Source organism: Ctenocephalides felis, unplaced genomic scaffold, assembly GCF_003426905.1.
Source record: "Ctenocephalides felis isolate EL2017-DRISC unplaced genomic scaffold, ASM342690v1 CF-g0.4_SCAFFOLD_03571, whole genome shotgun sequence".
NCBI classification, from domain to species: domain Eukaryota; kingdom Metazoa; phylum Arthropoda; class Insecta; order Siphonaptera; family Pulicidae; genus Ctenocephalides; species Ctenocephalides felis.
The window spans coordinates 41537805-41561194 of record NW_020539725.1 but is presented as its reverse complement, the minus strand read 5'-3'; the positions used below and the strand labels follow the sequence as shown (position 1 = coordinate 41561194).

Genomic DNA, 23390 nt, shown 5'->3' with positions numbered 1-23390 from the left:
ATCAAGCAGATGAGCCAAAGTTGCATTATAGGATGTTGCATTATTAGGATGTTCGAGAATTTTAGCATGATGTTGAGTACTGATATTCTTGATGACATCCACTACGAAAGGGATGTTGAGGTCATCGTGTATGATCAGTAATCGTCTGTAATGTTTTAGATTGTAATCGTTGAACAAGTCCCACATTTTATTTACTACAACATCCCCGCAGTTGAATTCCATACGTCCATACAAGTTTAATTATGGTCTTATAAATTAGAAGCTTATTATCTAATGATAATTTTAATCTTCGACCAATAAGCCAATTTAATTTTGAAAGTGTAAATAACACAGAGATGAGACAACAGTTTGGAATGCCATCTGTAGAACCAACTAGAATTAACTCTAATTAGTACAACAACTTCCAGGTCTATCAAGTTCTGATTGCTGTTCAAAATAATATAAAATAAAAAAATAATAAGATTATGTTATGAAAGAATTTTGGTTTATTTCAGTAACATTTTTTAGTTTTATTTTTTCATTTCATATATATGTTTTCAGCAATAATCAAGTAGAAGGGCATAGATGTGGTGGAATACATTCCCAGTTTTCGTCTCTAACAAATCCTGGGGCACACACGCAGCCCATTATGCATATCAAATTGCAGTTCACACCATCCTTGTAATTGGAGCAGGTTTCCTGGCAATCTGACCAACATGCAGGAATCTCATTTTTCTTTGTACACTTCACATTTTCTTCTTCTTCAGACCAATCATGAAAAGCTCCAACTTTATGATGAAATTTGGTAATTAGTTATTATCAAATATAATTTAATTCTTGGTTACATATCTTACGACCAAGTTTATTTATTTTGTTGAAAAAAGTGTAATAGCTATCTTAGGTTATATTTTATATTATATGACTCCAAGAAGATGAAAGTAAGCAGTTCAAAATAATAGGTACTGGAGCGTTGCGCTTATAAATGAAATATGCGTGAAGTCAAACCAATAAATAAAAAATAACTAATGTTATTTTGTCATTTGTGCAATTTGGAGGTTAGTTTTTAGGCGTTTGCAGTATCAAATATTAAAATAAACGCTATAAATGCAGCATTATGACAGTTTTATTACTACCAACATTAAGAAAAAAGGCTTATAAAAATAAGTCTTTCGTGATTACCACATCTTTAACATACTCGTATTTAAAACATGTTATGTTACCTGTGACATGGTTAACGTAGCTATGTTATACTTAGCCCATAAATATATGCATCACATTTTATCAAAATAGTGAAAAATAAAAACTAATTAGTTTTTCTACATATAGAAAAAAAAAACTTGAATAGATTGTGAAATTTAAAAAATTGGACTTTTTTTTTATTTTATTCGAAAATTATTGATAATATTATTGATTAAAATTATCTTATGGATAAAAATATATAACGAAAAATTGATTAATAATGTAAGGCAATCAAAGCTCAAAATATATGACCTAATAAGAAAACGATAATCGTAATGAAACGTTATATATATATATACTAGCTGACCCGACAGACGTTGTTTTGTACTCATGTCTACAATTTTTCAATTTTTTATACTAATATTTACTGCTTAGTTAAAAACAATAATTACTGTTTTTTGAATTACTATTTACACCAATATATGAGTGATGTTGAATGTAGAACTATTTCAAATAAAATGATTGTTCTCAATTCCCACAGTTAACACTTTAATTATTCATTTAACAAATATTAAAAAATGTTCAATAAAATTGTATATTAAAAATTATACACTGCGATTTATAGAACAAATTTATTTCCAATAGCTCAATTTATTTTATTGCATTTAAGGGTTATATACAGTGGCGTCGGAACCGTGTGGGCTGTGTGGGCTTGAGCCCACCCATGAATTTTGATGGGGGGGCTCAGCCCACCCATCAATTTGAAAAAATTATATGGACTAATATCTCTAAACAAAAACGAGCCCACTGGCTGTCTATCAAAAAAAAAAACGAGCCCACCCATCAAAAATTTGGTTCCGACGCCACTGGTTATATAGTATTTTTAGTCATACCTGTAGATGTGGATGTATAAATGAATGATTTTTTGTTTATTCACGACTAAAACATCGATTTTCCAATTTTATCACACTAAAAATGATCGTCTGCCTTTGTGATTTATGTCACAACATAAGATACACGTGTTGAAAATTGAAATCTTTTAAAAAGTACAACAAATTCAGAAAGAATTAATATATAGCATTCGCGGCAAAGGTGCAATATCACCTTTTATTTTTTTTACCCAAAATATATGCTTCAATAATGTTGCCTATAATTTTTATAATTTCGTACCATATTTTAACTGGCTTTTAGTAATTTTAATATATAAATTACATTTTTTTCTCCAATAAATCAATATACATTATTGCTTAAGTTTATATTTGAAGTGAATTAATTTGTCAAATCCTGTTCACATGTGCTCTATTCAACTTACAATCAACAAAATTATTGCTCTGTGAATTTTTTTACTGTGCTCCAATTTACTTGATATTTTGGAAATAGGCTAATCTTTATCTTAATTTCAATGTTTTTAACAATTTGCACTCCGTCACCATCCACAGCATTAATTGGATTATTACTCTTTTAATTCTGTTTTTATCAGAACTTGTAATACACTATTTTAAAGGTGATTAAATGAGCTACAACTTTCTCTATCATTAATTTTACCGTAACTTCTCTTATTGTAAAACGGCAAAGGGTTAAAGGGCTCGAAAGACCTCTGGTTGGACAGCTCCTTAATTAATCATACATCTATCAATATTTGTGTAACAAAAAAATAATAAACATTAATAATTAGTCAGAAAAATACCTCGAATTTTCTTATATATATATACTTTTATACGTATTCTTTCAGAGGTATTATGATGAGAAATTGGTTGTTTTTTTTTAAATGTGTTTTTTTTTCATGAAATCATGAGTTTTTTGAGAATCATTTGTACTAAAGTTGGGGTATTTTCTAGAATCCATCAAGATCTCTTAAACCAAGTTAATTCTAGAATACGATTATTTTTAATTTTGGTGGATATGGCACTCAAAGTATTTGATTTAAATGAAAAAAAAAACATTGCACGCGTCCTTTATCTGCATGATAGCTCACTCATTTTACACGCAAAAGTACTCATTTTAAAGCTTATTTTGAGCACTATAAAAACCCATTTTCATATCTAGCCTAATAATGTTCCTAAAACACTATAAAATAACGATTTATTAAGATTTTAATTGATATAATTCTGTTCATTACATGATTTTCGTTAAAATGTATATTTTTGAAGGTGTTAGCAAAAAATGATGAAAAACGCAAAAAAGAAACAAATATTCAGTAGCCAGTAACTTGAAAAGTATTTCCTTTTTTGAAAAACATTATTAAATATTTTTCTCGTATAATTAGTTCTTTTATCGATACCCAACGTTATTTTGAAAAAAAGTAAAATTACACCACTGAAAAGAAATGTCATCCACCCGAGAAGTGGTAAAGGAGTCTAAATTGTTTTCACTTCTGAAGAGTAAGATGAACCTAGTTCCAAAATTCCAAACGAATTGGAAAATAGTAAAAATTTCAGACCCAAAGCGCTCCATTGAGTAAATATTCCGTACCCAATGACAAACATATGAATTTTTGACACAATGAAACTTCTAAATAATTTTTTTTGTATTGTGACTTAGTATAGTAAGGCAAAACGACTGCAAATTGAATATGTTTGAGCGCAATCACTTATGGCTCGCTCCTTTGCGCGAATTCGTACGGCGAATCTGTTCGCAAAGTGCGCAAACAAAATTATTGCAAGCAAAAGAAACCACGCGCACGTCAGACGCATGCGCAGACTACATCATCACTTGTCAAACGCATGTTATATTATTTGCATCTTATATTAATTTAATTTTTGGCACATCTCAGCTGCTTTTCGGCATTAATAATGTAGACATTACATTTTCCTTATTCATAATTATGAATTCATTATATTCTAATATTGCCTTAGCCTATAAGTGAATAGAAATGTTTGGCAAATGACAGTCCTCAATTGTTTTTAATGTCAAACTAAGCTTCAAATATTTTCAAGGGCAAACAATGATAAGCGGTTTTTTGTAATTTTTTCTATTTATTTCTACAATTTAACTATATTTCTATGAATCAAAACATTCTAAAAAATTTCCCGAACAAACTTCAGGAAGATTCATGAAAATCCGAATTATAGTTTAGGAGGAAATATGAAACTTACATTGTTACAGAAGAATTTTATATATAAGATATATATATATATATATATATATATATATATATATATATATAAAATAAGAAATTCTCTTTATAATCACAAACAAAAAATATTGATATTATTAAATGAAAATCAATATTCAATAGCAATTTTTAAACAACTTTATTCTAATTATTATGTATTTTAATTCTATATGCTAGAAGTTTCTTACCCAAATTTAATAATAAAATACCGAATATCAGGAAACGCCATAGATGAATATAAGTTTGCATTTTTAAACTATTTATTATTTTTTAGTTTCACCAATTCCTATTGACTCTAAAAATTATTACAAAAGTTTCTTTTATATACCTATATTTATAAGCAAATAAAAACGATCTCTCGAATTCAATAACAGATTTGGCATGCATAATTGATTACCTATACATTTTGTCGTTTCTATGCTGCATGAATAAAAATAATAAAATGATAAATTTTATAGCGTAACTTAAAATAACAAATATAAACCGTAACCATTTTATATAGAGTTAGATTCATTTTTATTTATATATTTACAAAAAGTTGAAATTTAGTTTTAGTAGAAAGTTTTTATTCATGTTCATCAAATACTTTATTTTATTCATCAATTTAAAAAAAACGGTTTGGTTTAATGAAAATGTAATAAATCTCGTAAACGTTTCAAGTCTTTATGTGCATAATAATTGCAAAGCACATTGAAAAGAAATAATATACAGAAGAATACAACTTAAAATTGGTAAACTAGTAGTGCGTGGCATCGTGTCTTACGGCAAATTGCTGGTTCCCCCCCCCTCCGCTGGAAATTTTTCAATACATTTACAATTTTACAATCCTGATTAAATGCGCCAACTTTTGATGAAACTTGCACCAACTTTTTGATGAACTTTGAAGTCATAACTCTTGAAAACTTGGGGCGATTGTGTCATTTTTCAGTGTAAAATGTTATTCACGGCTAAGGTTTAAAAGTTTAAATCAAAAAAATTAATAAAAGGTAACCACAACTAGTGGTGTATGGCATCGTGCCATAAGGCAAATTGCTGTAACTTCGCGTACCAGAATTAAATATTCGAGCAAAAAAATTAATAATCAATAAATGTTGATCAATGATTCATTACAATTGTTTTAAAAATTTTCGAAGACAAAATTATTATTTCTATATAATTATTTGTTTATATAATACAATTACGATCTTATCACTCAAAACTTGAGAATTTGTTTACATTAAAGGGAAGCCAAATGAACCTATCTGAAGATATGTTTCTTACGTGTAAAATAACGCATATAAAATATATACAGTTTTAAACTAAAACTTTAAACAATTAAAATCTTAGCCTTAGCCCTAGCCATAATTAAAATTAAAATATGAATTATTTTTGATATACAAAAAAAATTTTTTTTTTGAAAAAAATTGGAATATTTTTTTTTTTAAGGCAATTGTTCTGTCAACACAAGCAGAAAGTTTTTTGAATCGATTAAATCGGGTGCTTAGTTCTCTTTAAACTGCCAATTCTTGTACATTTAGCTATGTATCTTCGAAATGGTTGGACCTCTTCTCTCTGTCAATAGGAATCGAATGTATTCTCAACCATTCAAATTGGTTGATCCGTGCGCCCGAAAACGTGGACGAAAAATTGCAGACATACACACATCCATTGTTTCTGAAGTATGACAAAATATTCAGAAAGCTCTTAAACGAAAAAATATGCAAAAAAATTCATTTTCGATTTGGGACTCAATACTATAACTTACCCTACAGGAAGTTAGTAAAATAAAGATTTAAACAAATGAATGTATGTTATTAAAGTTGAGAATGGAGTGTATGAATGGTTATAAAAATACACATTTTTCATAATTTAGTTTATTTTTTATTTTTAATTATATATAAATTTCAAAATCTGAGAAATTATTTTACACATTATTATATTATTTATAATTACTTAGAATTCAAAAAAAAAATCAAGAAGATGGACATAGATGTATTGGAATACATTCCCAGTTCTCGTCTCTAACAAATCCGCGGGCACACACGCAACCCCTTATGCATGCATAATTGCAGATCAAATGTTTATGATTAGAGCAGGTTCGAGGACAATCATACCCACAATCGAGAACCTCATTTTTTTTTGTACACTGCAGTCCTTCTTCATAGTCCCAGTAATAATAGTCTTCAACAGCTCTAACTTTATGATGAAATTTGGTGATTAGTTATTATCAAAAATAATTTTATTCTTGGTTAGATATATTACGACCAGGTATCACTTATTTCAATCAAAATATTACTCAAGGTGCATTATAGTTATTCTCGGTAGCATTTATGTTACATGGCACCAGGCAGATTACATTAAGGAGTTCAAAATAATAGATACTGAAGCAATGCACTTACAAATAAAATATGCGTGAAGTCAAACTAATGTTATTTTGTCATTTGTATAATTTGGAGGTTAGTTTTTAGTCGCTTCCATTACTACCAATATTTAAAAAAATGATTTATAAAAAAATAGATCTTTCGAGATTGCATAATATTCAACATTGTCTTTTTTGAAACATGTTACGTTACCATGGGAGGTTTGTGACATGGATAACATAGTCATGGGAGAATCGGCCCATAAATAATATATCCATCACATTTTATTAAAATGGTAAAAATAAACTCTAAATTAGTTTTTCCACACATATACAAAAAACTTGAATAGATTGTCAAATTTTAAAACTTAGATAATATTTTTTTCTATTTTATTCAAAAATTATTGGAAATTTTAGTAATAAAATAATCTTATGGATGAAAATATATAACAAAAAGTGAATACTAATATCCAATATTAAAAATGTAAAATAATCAGAGCTCAAAATATATGACCTAATAAAAAAACGATAATTGTAATGAATCGTTATTATATATATATATATATATATATATATATATATATATATATATATATATATATATATATATATAACCAAAAAGTTTTGTTTATAATCAGATATATAAACTATCGATATTGTGAAATAAAAATCAATATTCAATATCAATTTTTAAACTTTATTCTAATTATTATTTATTTTAATACTTTATGCTAGATGTTCCTTACCCAAATTTAATAATAAAATGCTAAATATCAGGAAATGCCATGGATGAATTGAAGATTGCATTTTCAAACTATTTTTTTTCAGTGTCACAGTTTCCTATTGACTTGAAAAATTATAACGCAAAATTGTTTTTATGTACCATTTATGAGCAAAAAAGCAATCTCTCAAATTCAATAACTGATTTGCCATGCATAATTGATTTCATATACTTTTTATCGTTTCTATGCTACATGAATATAAACAATAAAATGATGAATTTCATAGCATAACTCAAAATAACTAATATAAACCGTAACTATTATTTTGAGCGGGATTCATTTACATTTATATATTTATAAGGAATTGAAATTTCGTTTTAGTAGAAAGTTCTTATTTATTTCATCAAATTTTATTTCATTCAACATTTTTAAAAAAAAATGAAACGGTTCGGTTTGATAAAAATTTAATAAATCTCGCAGACGTTTTGAGTCTTTATGTGCATAATTTGCAGAGCATATCAAAAAAAAATATACAAAAAAATAAATATAAGATAAATAACTAAAAATCAGTAAGTGGTGCGTGGCACTTTTAGTTGAACTATGAATTTATGAAAATTAAAATCGAGACTCGCTTTCAAATAATAAAAATTGATTTTATATGTGTGGGCAAATTTCATCAAAAGTTGGCGCATTTAATCAGGATTGTAAAATTGTAAAAGTATTGAAAAAATTTCAGCAGAGGGAAGGAAAGTACCAGCAATTTGCCCTAAGGCACGATGCCAGGCACAACTAGTTAACTTCCCGTAGGGCAAGTTATAGTAATCGCAAAAAAATCGAGAATGAAAATTTTTATATATCTTTACGTTTTAAAACCTTCTGAACATTTTGGCATACCTTAGAAAAAATTGATGTATGTGTATGTGTGTGTATGTGCGTGTATGTGTGTGCGCGCGGATACAAATTTTTGTCGACTATTTCGCAAACACCGATCAACCGATTTGAATAATTCAAAAAACATTCGGTTCGTACTGATAAGAAGACGTGCTGATTAGTTTTTGGCAATGGCAGGTCTAGCAGTTCCGAAGACACGGGGCAAAAAGTGCCAAAAACGGTAACTCAGTTTTTTACAGAACGGAGCGTCCGATTTTAATAATTCAAAAAACATTTTGTTTGTATTGACAAGATAAAGAATTGATCATTTTCATGAAGGCAGGTCTAGCGGTTTCAGAGATCTAATAAAAAAAAGTAAAAAGAAATGCCATTTGGCGGTCAAAAATGATCATTAGACATATGCACATCAAATTATCAGATATTTTATAGAGATTTTAACAAATATAAATTTTGTTTACATTCCTTTGGGTTCCGTACCAATGTTTATCCGTTAGACGGCTACGCGGCGCTTACGCGCTTTGACATTTCGTCTATATGCAGTTAAAGCAGTGCGATTGCTTTGAAAAAAAGTTCGCAATTTCCAAAATATGTCAAATTAAAGAAAACATTTTTTTTTTAAAAAAAATTTTTTTTCAAAAAAAAAGTCAAACTTATAGTTTCTCAAAAATCTCATTTTTTTTAAGTAATTTTTTTTCAAAAATGTTAATCGTTTTCAAAAAAATAATAATTTTTGGTACGGAAAGTTCCAACAATTTTCCTTAAGGCACGATGGCATGGGGCCCCACTAGTTGTTAGTTTAAATCTCAAAATTCTAATACAATGCTAATTAGAAACGTATAGCACTTCCGTACAAACATTTGAATTATTACAGAATTGATCATACAAGACCTCTATTAATGTAATAAACCTTTACCTAGTTATTAATTATCCCGATAAACTTTAGCCAGCAGAAATAAAATCTTAATTCTAGAAAATCTACTATAATTCCTTATACTATTTAGACATTTCCTGATTCTAACAATTTCACACATTTGTCGGCATCAAGGCAGAACTTATACGAGGAGTAATGTATGAAGTCTTACTTGGCGTCTCAGTGATTCAACGATTCATCCTCATTTTATTTCACGTTTATCATGTAAATATTCGTACATAACCTTCAGCGAGATACTTTTGGACGAAATTATTTTAGGTAAATATATTTTCCCAAAAAAAAAAATTATTAGAGGATGCGGCTTTAATTTCAGTAATTAGAAAATTCATCAATTTGTGATAAATAACATTATGTACTTATCTATGCCAACAAAAAATATGTTAAGATATTTGTAATTTTCTAATAACTTGTGTGTTTTAATGATAGAATACGGCTTACCCGTAAGTAAGTAGCTAGAAAGACTGGACCAGAATCAGTCAAAGTCCCGGGTTCGATTCCGTTTTGTCCAACCTGTTGTCAAGTAGTAGTGACAACGGTTTCAATTTGGAAATAGATGTAATAGATAGCAATTTGTTTCCAAATAAAAATAAACTACATCCTAAATTACTGCATCGATTGATATGTGTCCTACTATAGAAATTGTACTATAACTCATCACACAGAGATGGGACAGCTGTTTGGGTTGCCATCTGTAGAACCAACTAGTATTAAGTCTAATCAGACTCTTAAGTTCTGATTACTGTACAGAATAAAACTAGAGGTGCATGACATCGTGCCTTAAGGCAAATTGCTGGAGCATCCCGTACCGTTACGCAATGTTCGAGGAATATCAAATGTTTTCAAATAAATCAATATAAATACTGTAAAATATTGTCTAATATTAATATGAATTATATAAACTGAATTACAAAGTTAAATTTATTTATTTGAAGTATATAAGTAAGCTTTACGACTTTAGCCAGAATTAAAATTAAAATCTGAATTATTTTCGATATAAAAAAAATATTTAGATTACAAGTAGAAAGTTTTTTTGAATCTTTCAAATCGGGTGCTTAGTTCTCTTTAAACTGCCAATTTTTGTACATTTAGCTATGTATCTTCGAAATGATTGGACCTCTTCTCTCTATCAATAGGAATCGAATGTATTCTCAACCATTCAAATCGGTTGATCCGTGCGCCGGAAAACGTAGACAAAAAATTGCAGACATACAGACATCCATTTTTTCTGAGGCATGCCAAAATATTCAGAAACCTCTTAAAAGTAAACATAAGCAAAAATTTTCATTCTCGGTTTTGGGTCCAATACTATAACTTACCCTACAGAAAGTTCGTAAAATAAAGATTTAACTAGCTGTAAGTGGAATTCTGTCTTAAGGCAATTAGGGCATCGTGCCTTAAGGCAAATTGCTGGAACTTCCCGTACCAAAATTTTTTATTTTTTTTTAAAAACGATTAACATTTTTGAAAAAAAATTACTTTGAAAAAATAAGATTTTTGAGAAACTATAAATTGGACAAAAAATTAGTTTTTTTTGAAAAAAAAAATTTTTTAAAAAAAATTTTTTTTTTTAAAAAAAAAATTTTTTTTTTTAAAAAAAAAATTCTTTTTTTGAAAAAAATTTTTTTTTTCTTTATTTTGACATATTGTGGAAGATCTGAACTTTTTTTTCAAAGCAATCGTACTGTTTTAACTACATAGGGACAAAATATAAAGCGCGTAAGCGCCGCGTCGCTGTCTAACGCATAAGCATTGGTACGGAACCCATAGGAATGTTAACAAAATGTATACTTATTGTTAAAATCTCTATAAAATATCTGATAATTTGATGTGCATATGTCTAATGATCATTTTTGACCGCCAAATGGCTCATTTTTTTACTTTTTTCTCTATATCTCCGAAACCGCTGGACCTACCTTCATGAAAGTTGTATCGATTCTTCATCTTGTCAATACAAATAAAATGTTTTTTGAATTATTCAAATCGGACGCTCCGTTCTCTTAAAAACTGAGTTACCGTTTTCGGAACTTTTTGCCCCGTATCTTCGGAACGGCTTGACCTGCCTTTGCCAAAAACTAATCAGCACGTCTCCTTATCAATACGGATCGAATGTTTTTTGAATTATTCAAATCGGTTGATCCGTGTTCCCGAAATCGTCGACGAAAATTTGTATCCGCACATACATACACACACATACATACATACACACACACACACACACACACATACACACACACACACACACACACACACATACATCCATTTTTTCTAAGGTATGCCAAAATGTTCAGAAACCTCTGAAACGTAAAGATATATAAAAATTTTCATTTTCGATTTTTTTGCGATTACTATAACTTACCCTACGGGAAGTTAAAAAAATTAATGTATGTTATTTAAGTTGAGAATGGATTGTATGAATGGTTATAAAAATACACATTTTTTATAATTCAGTTAATTTTTTATTTTTATTCAAATAAAAAATTCAATATCTGAGAAATGATTATACACATTAAGATATTATTTATAATTACTTAAAATTCAAAAAAAAATCAAGAAGGTGGACATAGATGTATTGGAATACATTCCCAGTTCTCGTCTCTAACAAATCCGCGGGCACACACGCAACCCCTTATGCATGCATAATTGCAGATCAAATGTTTATAATTGGAGCAGGTTTCAGGGCAATCATACCCACAATCGAAAACCTCATTTTTCTTTGTACACTGCACTTCTTCATAGTCCCAGTAATAGTCTTCAACAGCTCTAACTTTATGATGAAATTTGGTGATTAGTTATTATCAAAAATAATTTTATTCTCATTATCGGTTAGATATCTTACGGCCAAGTATTACTTATTTGGTTCATAATATTACTCGAAGTGCGTTTTAGCTATTGTCAGTAACATTTGTGTTACATGGCACCAGGCAGATTACATTAAGGAGTTCAAAATAATAGATACTGAAGCAATGCACTTACAAATAAAATATGCGTGAAGTCAAACTAATGTTATTTTGTCATTTGTACAATTTGGAGGTTAGTTTTTAGTCGCTTCCATTACTACCAATATTTAAAAAAATGATTTATAAAAAAATAGATCTTTCGAGATTGCATAATATTCAACATACTCTTTTTTGAAACATGTTACGTTACCATGGGAGGTTTGTGACATGGATAACATAGTCATGGGAGAATCGGCCCATAAATAATATATCCATCACATTTTATTAAAATGGTAAAAATAAACTCTAAATTAGTTTTTCCACACATATACAAAAAACTTGAATAGATTGTCAAATTTTAAAACTTAGATAAAATTTTTTCTCTTTTATTCAAAAATTATTGGAAATTTTATTAATTAAAATAATCTTATGGATGAATTTATATAACAAAAAGTGAATACTAATATCCAATATTAAAAATGTAAAATAATCAGAGCTCAAAATATATGACCTAATAAAAAAACGATAATTGTAATGAATCGTTATTATATATATATATATATATATATATATATATATATATATATATATATATATATATATATATATATATATATATATATATAACCAAAAAGTTTTGTTTATAATTAGATATATAAACTATCGATATTGTGAAATAAAAATCAATATTCAATATCAATTTTTAAACTTTATTCTAATTATTATTTATTTTAATACTTTATGCTAGATGTTCCTTACCCAAATTTAATAATAAAATGCTAAATATCAGGCAATGCCATGGATGAATTGAAGATTGCATTTTCAAACTATTTTTTTCAGTGTCACAATTTTCTATTGACTTGAAAAATTATAACGCAAAATTGTTTTTATGTACCATTTATGAGCAAAAAAGCAATCTCTCAAATTCAATAACTGATTTGCCATGCATAATTGATTTCATATACTTTTTGTCGTTTCTATGCTACATGAATATAAACAATAAAATGATGAATTTCATAGCATAACTCAAAATAACTAATATAAACCGTAGCTATTATTTTGAGTAACATTTATATATTTATAAGGAATTGAAATTTTGGTTTAGTAGAAAGTTCTTATTTAATTCATCAAATTTTATTTAAAAAAAAAAATGAAACGGTTCGGTTTAATAAAAATTTAATAAATCTCGCAGACGTTTTGAGTCTTTATGTGCATAATTAGCAGAACACATGAAAAAGAAATAATATACAAAAGAATAAATATAAGATAAATAACTAAAAATCAGTAAACTAGTGGTGCGTGGCACTTTTTGTAGAACTGTGAATTTATGAAAATTAAAATCGATACTCTTCACCACATTGAACTGACAACAAGAGGTCACAAAAAGTGCAAATAAATTCCGTAGATATTAAAGAATATCACATAACTGGCTCTAAATTAATTTTGCTGAACTCGCCGAGTTCTATCATTCGATTATTTATGGCGTGCTCTAAAATTCTTCCGAACAAATACGAAAACTCTATACAACGCTGTGGTTTAATTTAATAACATATGAAATGCCGGAATTAATATCACAAAAGAATTTTCTCCGCCTTTTGTACGTTCCTTGAATACGGCCCATGTAGAAATTAATATCGGTACAATATATTACCAATATCGGTTTTCTGTGGCCGTGATTGCCTATATTGCAAAAATATCGGCGAACGTCGGTTCTGTGATGATGTCAACTAATCGATCAGGCCAACGTCAGCCGATATTGAGGCAATAATCTCTATAAATGGCCTTGTCCAATATTGGTCTCAAACTAAAATAGAAATATTGATGCAATATTTTTTATCATCGGCTAATAAATATTGTCCCCAAATAGAAGAATAAATATTGATGCAATATTTTTTTATCATCGACTGATAAATATTGTCCTCAAACTAAAATAGAAATATTGATGCAATATTTTTTATTATCGGCTGATAAATATTGTCCTCAAAATAAAATAGAAATATTGATGCAATATTTTTTTATTATGGGCTGATAAATATTGTCCTCAAACTAAAATAGAAATATTGATGCAATATTTTTTATTATCGGCTGATAAATATTGTCCTCAAAATAAAATAGAAATATTGATGCAATATTTTTTTATTATGGGCTGATAAATATTGTCCTCAAACTAAAATATAAATATTGATGCAATATTTTTTTATCATCGGCTACAAAATATTGTTCCCAAAGTGAAATATAAATATTGATGCAATATTTTTTATCATCGGCTGATAAATATAGTTCACAAATTGAAATAAAAATATTGATGCAACATTTTTTATCATCGACTGATAAATATTGTCCACAAATTGAAATGAAATTATTGATGCAACATTTTTTATCATCGGGTACAAAATATTGTCATCAAATTGAAAAATAAATATTTATGCAATATTTTTTATCATAAGCTAATAAATATTGTCCTCAAAATAAAAAATGAATATTGATGCAACATTTTTTATAATTGACTATTAAATATTGTTTGCATGTTAATTAATAATAAATATTGTTTCCTCAAATTCCTCAATCATAATTATTGTTATTATATTTAAAATGAAAAACAAAAATCTTATCTGGGATCGAACCCGAGACTACGACGTTAAGAGTCGGCAACGCTAGCGCTTAGCTATCGACTCAACAGAACGAAAACAACATACGCCAGATATATATGGCTGTAAATATTTAACCATGTAATTATTCACCCTTACAAATTAAAAGGTAAAAGATACGTAAAAAGTTTATTCGGACGAAAGATGCGGAATAAAATTACGAATAAAATGATATATAATTCAATATGTGTGTTCGTATAATTATTTTCAGATTTTTCAATTTTTCTTGAATTTTAGCACTGCAACTCGCCCATAGGCCAAACCGTTTGAAATACTAAGTTGTGATATGTGGAAGAAAAACTAAGAATTTTGAGACGATTCTAATGATGTATAATACTTTATACGGTTTCTTTATGAAAACCTCAAATGTTGAGAATAGTATAAAAATTCAGTTTTCCTTTCATTATAAAAAAGTTATAAATGTTACAGGGTAATTTATTTTAAATACTGTCCGATATATATAAAACTAACTGAAAACTTTAATTTTATTTACTCATACAATTATAAAATAAAAAAATAATAATAAATGGACTGGGATTTGAACCCCAAAATCAAAATCCAAAGGCTGCGACGCTAGCCATTACACCACCAAGATATACAATCTTGTTGTAGTAACTCACTATCCTGAACAGCAGGTATAAGGTTCTAGATGTTTCTATGAACTATGCATGACGCATGCCACAAGAAGCGCCGCGCGTCACTCACGGCGTCCTTAGCCTTTAATGCAAAATTGTTAATTATAGTATGTTTTAAGATACTAGTTTTGCTGGAAATAATCGAATAATATTTTCAGTTATGTGTAATGTGTAATAGTGTTATAGTGTACATTGTTTTCTAATGTGTGTAATGTGCATTGGTGCGAAATATATACCACAAACAAGTTTGGTTAAGTAAGCATTGTCTCTGAAAAATATACAATATTTCATTTCTTTGTTGTTACTTTGGATTAAAATACAAAGGTTTGAAAGTTCAACCTAATTTTACGTCATCTGATTTGATTTGGGATGGATAGATTAAGTAATAAGTTATGTATATCTAACATAACCTTAGTTTTAATAGACGAATTCTTTTTATTATTGGTGAGTATAATACTTAATTATGCGTTTATGCATTGTAACTAATAGCTATTTATTTTTAGAATAATTACTGCTAACTACATTATTATTAGTATCTCTAATAAATAATCGGAAACTAGCTATTCGAAATGTCAAAATTTGCAAGTTTTCAATAAAAATGGTAAGAAATGCAAGATAATTTTATTTTTCTCACTAAGGATTTTTATATTGATCAGGAGTTTAAACACATTGAGAAATCAGTTGTACATATTACGTGAAATATAATAAAATATAACATAATAAAATATAACATAACCTAATCTTTTTGAGTGAAGACATACTGCACTTTCATATTTATAAAAGGTAAGACAATACTTGTTATAATATAATTATATGTCTCTGCATTTAAAACATATTCTTATTTATTTTCAGGTAATATTGTTGTAAGCGCAGAAAATAGAGAAACTGGTTTGCTTAGTAGTAAAATGTTATCGAAAAGTTTTTCATCAAAAGTTTGTAACTAAATAAGTTATAGAAAGGAAAGATATAAATTTTGACAGAATAGTCATAATGTTTGATTATAATAAATGCAATGTGGAATGTCAATAAATCTGTACATTTGCATAGCAAGATTTTAGACTATGATATGAAGTCATTATTTTTTAAGGTAAAAGTAGAGTCGAGTGCATTTTACAATCTCATTTTAACGCTTTCATAAATTATTCATATTGATAATATATAATGATATATTATAAATTTATTAACAAGGAATACGAGGTTTCAGATGACAATACAAACTTGGACAAAAATATTTTGGGGTTATGATTGAAAAAGTTTCCCAGTCACTGTTCTAGACGATGAAATAAATATTTCATAATGGATAATAAATATATTAACAACAATTAAAATATGTTCAGATGCTGTGAAATGTTTTATCGAGTGATGATGTTATAAATAGTTAAGTTAATTTGCATTTATTACTTTTATTACTTTACCTACCTTACATTTGATATATATCACGTAAATTATAATCGAATAATTATTCGATTATAATTTACTTGATATATATCAAATGTAAGGTAGGTTTTCCAATGACTGTTCTAGACGATGAAATAAATATTTCATAATGGATAATAAATATATTAACAACAAATAAAATATGTTCAGATGCTGTGAAATGTTTTATCGAGTGATGATGTTATAAATAGTTAAGTTAATTTGCATTTATTACTTTTATTACTTTACCTACCTTACATTTGATATATATCACGTAAATTATAATCGAATAATTATTCGATTATAATTTACTTGATATATATCAAATGTAAGGTAGGTTTTCCAATGACTGTTCTAGACGATGAAATAAATATTTCATAATGGATAATAAATATATTAACAACAAATAAAATATGTTCAGATGCTGTGAAATGTTTTATCGAGTGATGATGTTATAAATAGTTAAGTTAATTTGCATTTATTACTTTTATTACTTTACCTACCTTACATTTGATATATATCACGTAAATTATAATCGAATAATTATTCGATTATAATTTACTTGATATATATCAAATGTAAGGTAGGTTTTCCAATGACTGTTCTAGACGATGAAATAAATATTTCATAATGGATAATAAATATATTAACAACAAATAAAATATGTTCAGATGCTGTGAAATGTTTTATCGAGTGATGATGTTATAAATAGGAAAGTTTATTTGCTTTTGTTATTGTTATAAAAAAAGTTTACTTGATATGTATTAATAAATATCTATTAAAAAAATAATCAATATTTATGACACTTTTGTGTTTTATAAATAATCATATTTTTAATGCAGTTATATATTTGTATCATTGTTTATATTTAATAAATGAATTTCCACAAAAACATTCTTAATAAATTTACGTATATGTTCATTTCAGAAATAAATAAATAAATAAATAAATAAATTTCAGGTGTTTTATTGTTAAATAAATGACATTGATTTATGCGTTATATTATTTCAACTTCAAATCTTCAAATATTTGTGTAATATTTCAACATCAGTTATAAGTTTCAGAATAATTTAATAATTCAATAATTAATAATTCAAAATGTTCACCAGCTCTCTGTCTAATTGTATATTACCTTACCAACATTCAACAATTTGTAGGCAACATTGGTTCCAAATTTCCAAATATAGACTAATATAGACCAATGTTGGTTTACCTATATGGCCTCAATATTAAAAATGTTCAATTTTTATGACCAGCCGATATTGGTTTCAAATTTGACCAATGTAGATTTTATATTGCTTGTAGATTCAGACCATATTAATTTCTACATGGGGGAAGTCCGAGTTGTTCCGGAGATGTATTACAAGCTAATATTAAAAATGTACAATAAGAATTATGATTTGTTGAGCTTTCACAGAGGAATCGTTGCCAAAAAATGAGTTTTCTTCGTGGGTAATGCTCTTGATCTGCCGATAATTTTTAAACCATATATTTCTGTTCCACCAGAATACGAGTAAACGAATGAGTAAGTTATACGTTGAAAAAACGGGGTTGAACTTCTTGTTTGTGCAAATTTACAGAAATATCTCGAAATATTTGAATAAATATTCGTAACTGTATAATATAATATTGGAAAGAGCATGGAGAGTTGAGCTCTTGATGGATTCAACCAACGGAGCAAAATAATCAACAAATTTCTAAATAGTTTTTTAAAAAATAACACAAAAATTCTAACAAAAACTTATTACCACTAATTGAGTAATTTATAATCCAACATTTAATTTTATTTCAGGCAAATAAACTAGATTTTATACATCTCGGTAAACTCCATAGAAGTATACCATATCATCAACAAAATGCAAGGTATAAACCGTATGTTTATATAAATAATGGTAGAAGTGACAAATATTTATGGTAATTCATTACACTGTACTTATACTGTACTATATGCATGCATAAATACGATTTTTTTTATTATTTTCATCAACATTTAACTTAAATTATTATTAAAAACAATCAGAACATAGGAGTCTATAAGCTGTTAGGCTGATTTAATTTAATACTAGTCCGTTCTACAGATGGCAAACCAAGCAATTGTCTTATCATTCCTATTTAGAAACTGATTCTTTCGCATAACAGAAAAAAGTTATGGCAAGGCCATATTACGCTCCAACTTCCATGCATTATGTTACTGAATCATACTGAATGCTGTCAAAATGTCATGTATTTGCTGTGTATTCAGTATGTTATGAAGCTGTGTGAGAAATACCCTGTTATCTGACATCGTTTTTTAGATATTTGTGCGGTTTCTAGTTTAGATTTTCTATCTGACAGCCTGAGCAATATGCCAATTGTCAACTTATTTTATATCTGGATTATGAGCTATTCATATAACGCCACTAGTTGAACTCTAAACATAAATTTGAATCATCATAATGCAATAATGTGCATAATTCGAACATCTGAATAAACTTTTGTCATAACAATGTGTCAAGATCTAAAATCAAGGATAAATGAATCAATCATTTAGATCTGTAACGGTAAGAAACATTTATTCAGCTTCGCCATTCTTTCAGGAGGAACGTTTGATAAATGATGCCGTTGCGAAAATACATTTAAAGTTTTATAGGGAGCTGTCGTGTAGCCGAGCAGTTCAGAACAAGGTGGCAGATATATTCCTATGATGGGGCCACGTCTAGATACAAAGCCATAAGTGCTTTGAATATATTGTATTTCACATACTTTTACTTGTTCTCGAACAAACGATAAAGGATACAACATACTTTTGTAGTTTTATTGTAATTTTATCATATGAATTTTTTCAATAATAAAGAATTATAGACATATTTGAAGTCATTGACAAAAATTTACAAGATAGATTAATTTAAAAATAGCTCAACAATGGTAAAAACTGTTCACCTAGCAATTAACCACCAAGCTTTTTTCATTATATAAATTGTCAATCAAGTGAAACATCAGGTTAAATTTCTGATTGATTGTTAATACTGCTAATGTTGAGGTCGCCATGGATAATTTTAGTACAAACAGATGATACTACATTAGTTATACAACTTGATAATTTAAATTTCAAATACTGGATCAGGCACACATTTAATTTTTTGTTCTCCATAAATAAACAATTATAAATAGACTAACCCGACGAACTCCCTTTCGCCACCAGATAGTTTCGTGAGAAAGATCAAGAAATTTTTTGTTTGTTTTATATTTGAAAAGGAAAAATTTGATTTTATTGCACAACAGTAATGAATTTATTTCGATTACAAAAAATAAAGTATTTTTTAGTTGAACTTCTCTAAGTAAATGAAAGTGAATCTGCAAATTATCCGTTTCATTGAAGTGCTCTTTGGTAAACCACATTTTTTGTTTTTTGGTCTGACGTTAACACAAACAAATCGGATGGTTTTCCAACTCGTGAACAGGCAGCGTACAACTGCCCATGTGAAAAACAATGATTTTCTAAATAATCTATTTGAAATTTATTCCGCAAACACTAAGCGATTGGCCTTGCAACTTGTTAATTGTCATTGCAAATGCAAGGCGAACTGGAAATTGCAATCGTTTGAAGACAAACGGAAGACCAGTCGGAATTATTGGTATGTCACCAAATCGCCAGCAATTTTTGATTGAATGGTGAAATTCAGTGCGTGTACATCATTATTCTTTGTGGCAAGAATTGCTCGTTGACTTAACCAAGCATAATTCTTACTAATGTCATTGCTCGAATTTTCAATTACGGTGCGTAGAGTTCCAGTAATTTTCATTAAGGCTCGAGACCTTTCTAACGAATGCAAAATTGTCGAAATCGGTTCGTGCGTTCTGGAGTTATATCGTCAGGAAGGAAAACCCAACTTATTTTTATATATATGTAGATAAATGCTGTCCCATAGATAAACAAGTATAAATGCTGTTCTCATAGTTGAAAGACTTAAGTCTATTAATTAAGTTAAAACTAATAATTATTTCCAAATAAACCACTATAAGTCTCTTAGTTTGAGCAAGTCTCAGTCTTAGAAATAATCTTAAATCGTTGAAAACATTATAAATTTTAAACGTAGCATTATAGTTTTTATGAAGTAATGTGATACCCAATTTTCGCAATTGTGTAATTTAGAAACAGTGATAATATATATTATCATAATTTTAGTTATGTAATTTACAAACTTCAAAAATAAATCTTTTTTTTTAAATATTTTTTATCAACCAACATTGAATTCACGTGTCATATTTTAATTCAGATATTCACAAAGTTGCGTTTTATATTTTTCATTTTATAATCATGTTAGTCATATACATTAATTGTTTTTAATTCAAATTATGTATATGTGTTGCACTGAAATGAGATCAATGAGGGCTTGAAATATAATTGACATCGATTCTAATTACCTAACTTTATTATCTTCTTGTAAGAGGAATTTAAGTTTTTATTAGAAAATTTATGATTTTATTAGAAAATCCAAGTTAGTAATTTGTGTTTCATAACGTCTCAAGTCATTCTGAACTATTTTGCACAAAAACCGAAAAAAATGTAAGTATATATGCTGGTATGTATGTGTGAGGGGTGGGGTGGGGGGGGTTATCCAAAAGTTTTACCTTTCGACGACTTTTTCTCAAAAACGCTTGCATCGGTTTCAAACCTTTTAAAGCCATTCGATGAAACTCTATGAAGCATGACCTTGATCAGTTTTTGCGATTATTTCTACAAACAACTATAGGCTTGAAACGCAAGAAATGAAGAAGCAAAACCATTTCTGGGTACTATTTGAAAAGGTTAACTATATATAGATAAACTGAATTATTATAGCCTTTGAAAAAAGAAATATGGTATTAATTCATATAAATTCATATAAATATGGCAAATTGCTTTTCATCTAAATTGCCGCCAGGTCAAAGTGCAGAAATCGTAAACACATTTGCATACAAAGATACATTTATCAAATTTAGGAAGCAATTCATTCATATGCATATTACGGAATGCCGAGTTTCCAATTACTTAACGTTCTAACCGCGGCAATATCCGTTTCGAACGCGGAGCCGTCTCTTCTTTTGATATTCACCCATTCACCCATTCACTTGCCTTGCCGGGTGAACTGCACTATTCTAAATCCGATCGCAAACTAGTCATGTTTCCAATATAAAACAAACTGAATACGTGTGAATTTATCTAAAGGTATTCTTATATATTACAGGTAAATATATGTATATACAAATTTATGATTCAAAAGTCAACTAGTGGGGTAATTGAAAATTTTCGTACGAAACCCAAAAAAAATTACACAAAATGTATACACAAATTAAAATCTCTATAAAATATCTGATAATTTGATATGCATATGTCCAATAAACATTTTTGACCGCCAAATGACATTTAACTTATTTTTATTGCTACCTTCCCAAAAATTTAATTAGTTGTTGATCTTGTCAATACAAGTAAAATGTTTTTTGAATTATTAAAATCGGACGCTCCGTTCTCTTAAAAACGGAGTTACCGTTTTTGGCACTTGTTGCCCCGTATCTTTGGAACGACTAGACTTGCCTTCGCCAAAAACTAATCAGCTCGTCTCCTTATCAATACCATTAGAATGTTTTTTGAATTATTCAAATCGGTTGATCGGTGTTCCAAAATCGTCGACAAAAATTTGTATCCGCACACACGCACACACACACACACACATCCATTTTTTTTAAGGTATGCCAAAATATTAAGAAACCTTTGAAACGTAAAGATATATAAAAAATTTCATTTTCAATTTTTTTGCGATTACTATAACTTCCCCTACGGGAAGTTAAAAATGTTTACTTATTCAATTTCTTGATGTAAAACCTCCTTGAGCGCGACTAGAGAGTATGTCGGTGAATATGCAACGGAAATGCGTTATGCCACCACTGCTGATTCGTCATTGGCCATCGATGTCATCATTCGAAACAAATTGATGCAAAACGATTGGTCGAGATTGTCTTGACCTGGGTATATTGATATCGATAGCCATGTTGATTTATTATGTCGTAAGTGGTAATAGAAATCTAGAAATTTGATGAGAATGTCTGAATTTCAAAAGCATTTACAGTTTTTTTTTTATTTCCATCTATTTCCTTCTGCTACTACTAACCAGTGGTAGTCATTCTAAGTTTGTAAAGTCATTTACACAGTAACGCGAAGGAAAAACAAGCCACACATCTGAAGATGTGACGTTTAAGAACTGTAGTTTGTATTTTATTATTCATAGTTGCTATATACCTTTGAGATAAATACAATCTAAATTATAGGCAAGACAAGTATCTAAATAAGTAACTGTTCATTCTGTTACAGCTCCTCTTTCTATTAAAATTCTAGAAAGTAATGAAATTGATGAAGGGGATTATAATCATTTTTGTTAGTTCATAAAATGGTTTTCATTTATAAAATATTATTTCATAATAATTTTTAGGATTCAAGATTAATCTAATTACGTAGAAAAAGTGACTTCTTAAGAGGATATTTTAGTGTAGAGCGATGAATTTTAGGTTATTTTTAAAGTGTCGTAAAAGAAAGCAATGAATGTTTTTACTATCCATTTTTTACCACTTGTTTATTAATATTAT

At 28.2% G+C, this 23390-nt stretch overlaps 1 protein-coding gene and 1 long non-coding RNA gene across 2 annotated transcripts in view; one reads left to right on the top strand and one right to left on the bottom strand.

Moving 5' to 3' along the window:
• LOC113386063 (calmodulin-binding transcription activator 2-like) overlaps nt 1-23390 on the bottom strand; it is a 303558-nt gene that overhangs the window by 160946 nt on the left and 119222 nt on the right. The gene's annotated exons all lie outside the window — the stretch shown is intronic.
• On the top strand, nt 15956-16264 carry LOC113385271. Its single transcript, XR_003367983.1, has 3 exons — nt 15956-15975; nt 16031-16157; nt 16227-16264. It is a non-coding gene; the product is annotated as an uncharacterized LOC113385271 (long non-coding RNA).